The sequence below is a fragment of the Passer domesticus genome, chromosome 3 (genome assembly GCF_036417665.1).
Source record: "Passer domesticus isolate bPasDom1 chromosome 3, bPasDom1.hap1, whole genome shotgun sequence".
NCBI classification, from domain to species: domain Eukaryota; kingdom Metazoa; phylum Chordata; class Aves; order Passeriformes; family Passeridae; genus Passer; species Passer domesticus.
The window spans coordinates 106108697-106112764 of NC_087476.1; the positions used below are offsets into that span (position 1 = coordinate 106108697).

General features: G+C 41.2%; 1 long non-coding RNA gene across 1 annotated transcript; it reads left to right on the top strand.

The window, feature by feature from the left end:
• Positions 1-2701: 2701 nt before the first annotated feature.
• LOC135298221 (uncharacterized) lies at positions 2702-3859 on the top strand. Its single transcript, XR_010360233.1, has 3 exons — positions 2702-2756; positions 3006-3342; positions 3721-3859. It is a non-coding gene; the product is annotated as an uncharacterized LOC135298221 (long non-coding RNA).
• Positions 3860-4068: the final 209 nt, after the last annotated feature.

Below are 4068 nucleotides of genomic sequence, written 5' to 3' on the forward strand. Positions count from 1 at the left end.
TGTTCCATCAACCAAAATAAAGTTATCATGAACTCTCACAGCCATCTGTAGCATATTTTTTGATGATTGTGCATCATTGGTATGTATTCCCAGGAAGTGTGAAGTATAATAATTAATAGGCCTGATTCCACACTACTGAAGCACCTAGGAGGATTTCCATCAGCTTTCATGAGACGTGCCTTAGCTGAGCTATCGGGGGAAGAAGAAGCTTTCTAAATCACATATTTCTCCAGCTCTGCAAAAGGTTTTTTGGGGTCACTGTCTGCTCTGGGTGAAACACGTATTTCTAGCCACAAACAAAAGGACTGCTCATCTCACCTGACTAGCATGTTGGCAAGATAAGGAGACAATAACATAAACTCCATCTTCTCCACTTCTCAGACTATTTGTTCTGCAAAATCCAGGAAAAAAGGACATAGTTTGTGTCATAGCCAAAGGTTTATTAACTTATAATTCCTGAAGTCCCAAAGGCCTTGAAGGAGAAAAAAATGCCAGACTCAAGGATGCTTACTCCTTCAGGATTTCCTGCTTTCATAGCAAAGGATCTCCACCCCAAAGGGATCATTTAATAGCAACTGGGGGCACAGGATGCCTCTGTGGAAACCAGGGATAAAAACAGCTGTAGAATCTGCAGCGAGTTATCAGGCAGGATTATAGCAACACCTCCAGACAAAAGAGATGCTGATAGTAATAGGGAAGTCTTAACAGAAAAGAGAAAACCTGTGTCTACTCCTCACGCAGAAACTAAGAGAGATTTTTTTGGCAATGCCCAGGGGAAGAAGTTCACTCTCAACATAAGCCTAAATTTAGCTAAATCCATCTGCCTCACGAACAGCAGTTGCGCTCCATCTCAGTGAGCAGTGGATATAGCTAGACTTGTCCATGCCTCTGTTTGTCCCACCAAGGTTGCTTCAGTCTCTTCCACACTCATTTGCAAATAGCAGCTCCCCTGAAAGCCTCAAGTGTGTCTAGACATTGGCTAATCCCTTCCCTTGCGCCAGCTGGGTGACATCAGCATACTGAATATTGCTACAAATCTGCACAGGCCAGGTCTCTTGGCACACGTTATCACAAGCATTTCCCATGCTGCTGTGCTGGAATCTCTGCACACTGAGGAATGCTGCCAATGGCTACCTGTTAGGGTGCCTCTGGAGCATGAAGGTGACAACTTCAGACGGTAATTCCGTGCACTCCTGAGAGACTCTGAATAAGTAATCAAACTTCATGGTCATGGCTATCCTCCTCAAGGAACAACTGTGGATTCAGTTCCTTTGTCTGTACTTAGTGGGAGTTAATCTAGATGTTCCAAACTTTTCATATCACTATTAATTTCCTTTTTAGGTCTATAAGCTTTGATCCTGTGCAAGTAAACCTGAGGATTCAGGAAGTTAGCACTTTGCACAGCAGTGAATTCAGTGATCTCCTGCCACCTGGCTGATTGTTTAATACTGCACAAGGCTGTCAGGATCAAACAGGCTGCTGAACACTTGTTTCCTAAAAGATCTTCCAAGTTCAATGACATTCTCATTCTCTATTATGTATAAAATAAACAAAAGAGCTTGTCAGAATAAAGCCATTTACTGTACACTCAGAAACACCTTTAATTGTTGCATGGCACTTAAATACTTAGAAAATCTTGAGATCAATAGATTGATCTTACTGAGTCATCTGTCTCCCACCTATTCAAATGTTCATGCTCAGCATTGTAATTATCTTAGCACCTTTATATTGGGAATTAGGAGTATCAGAAAATCACAGTCACAGAATGGTTCAGGTTTGGAAGGGACTACTGGAGGTCATCTATTCCAACCTCCCTGCTCAAGCAGGATCCCCTAGAGCACACTACCCAGGATTGTGTCCAGAGAGCTTTTGAGTATCTCCAGACAAGGAGACTCCACGACATCTCTGGGCAACAGGTTCCAGTGCTCAGTCACCCTCACAGTGAAGTTCTTCCTCATGTCCAGAATACCAAAATGATGTCTGCATCCCTTTCTTTAAATGAAGCTGTCCTAGACCTCTTGTGCAACGTGCAGCATGGAGAATGCGGCAGAGGAGAAATGCTTTGGAAAAAGGTCATCAGCTTCTCCAGGCATGGGGTGGGTCTCTGCCCTTCTGCTGAACCAATAAAGATTGTCTTGTTTTCCAGGAGATTATGTTCAGCCAGTACCTACAGCATGTGGAATGGAACAGCAAAATGGAACTGTCTTCTCAGCACATTCATCTGTCTTTTAGTCCAATGTCCTGGCTGCAAACATTGACAATATTCAAACCTTTCAAAAATGAAAGATCCCCACAATATGGATCCTCACCAATTGTGCAGTACTGCATAATGACACAAAATCTACTATCTGATCACCTACCTGGTCAATTCATGCCTAGGGTCATAAGATTTAATTGCCTTTAACATTGTCTGTAGTTTAAAAGAGTATACTTTGTAAAAATGATTTCAGTTTTGGTCTTACTCCACACTGAGAAGTGATAGACACTAGCAACAGAAACCCAATTCAAACCCCAACTTCTGAGGGGAGTTAATTAAATTTTAAAAGTATACCATTTTAGTCAAATAAATAACAGCTGACTTATACATCCATGTAACAATAAAACAAGATTTTATATCATCTTCTGCATTGTTACATCAATCAAAAGTCACACATACAGATAGCTTGACACTGCAGTTTACAGTATTAACAAGTCTTTTTACCCCTTCCTTTTTTTTTGTATCAGGTTCTCAACCCTGGTTACCCAAAATCTCCAAAGTAATATATTTTAGCAAACAAAATTAGGCAGATGTATCTTCCATTGTGGGATTTGAACCCATTGTCACTGGGGAGAAGGCTGCAATTTAATAGATGAAGATGTCAAACCATGTTATAGAAGCTTTTGTGACTGCATATTTATCACAGTGTCATAGGGGTCCCTGGCAAACTGAAAGATTTCACTGTTTATTCACAGTGAAGACACTTAATTAATGACTAGGCCTAATCAGCCTGTTTTATTATTTACAGGGATTCCAACATGGCTTAGCTCAACTGATATGCAAACAAACCACCCTGAGCTTGCTCTAATTAATAATTCTGAACCAGACTCACAGAGTGGCACTGTCAAGTAGCTCTTTGGTGATTTACAACACCTCCTCCGTGAGATTCACATTGCTGCATGCAAATGAGCTGCCACCCCTGTGAATCCTTCATTTTAAAATACAATGTGCCGTCTTGTTGACTACAGGAATGCCCTTATCTTCACATATGACTTAATGGAGACAAATGTCTGACTTGGGCAGGTTTGTGGAACCTTTCATGGACACACACCTACACAGGATGTCATTTCAGAAATGTTTAGGAGGTGAGGAAGAAAAATCCCCTTTTGCCTCTGGCAGAGTTGCTGCTGCTGAATTCTTCAACCAAGTCGTCAACTTCCCCAAAATGGAGGGATTACCCATTGCCTTGCACTTGCTAAATTATTTTCTATTGCTGCTAAGTAGATGAAAGGCAAGGAAAATGTGTCAGAGAGGCAGAAAGATATGAAATGTTGACTCCAATGTCACACATAGGTACTGGGTGTTTTCACTGGATAATTACATGCCATAGTGGTCTGAAGATGAAAAGAAGCAGATTTTCTTCTCCAGGACATTAGGGGAAAAATCACCATAAACAGACAAGTAGGAATCAATAGGGGGTAATTTGCATCTATAAGTGATTGTGGAATGTTTCACATTTTTAGGTGAATTTTGTGTTCACAGTGGAGAAACTGAGGAAAAGACAAGGTCAGAGAAGGTCAGGAAGATATGCTACCAGCTGGGGTTGGCAGCAGTGGATTCATACAAGGAGACCTCATTTTCTCTGAAAAAAGACTTCCAAATGCAGAGGGGAAACATTATGAGTAAAGCAATATAAGCTGGATGAAAATAGCTCATGAGTGTGAGTCATCTCACTTGTGACTGCTGTCTTACTCCATTGTGAGCCACACTTGAGAAACACTGTGAAGCAGCACATCAGGAAGAGAAAAGATCTCCCTCAAATTTATGAACTGAAATGCAAACCCAGTGATACTTAGCACCTGCTGTGTTTG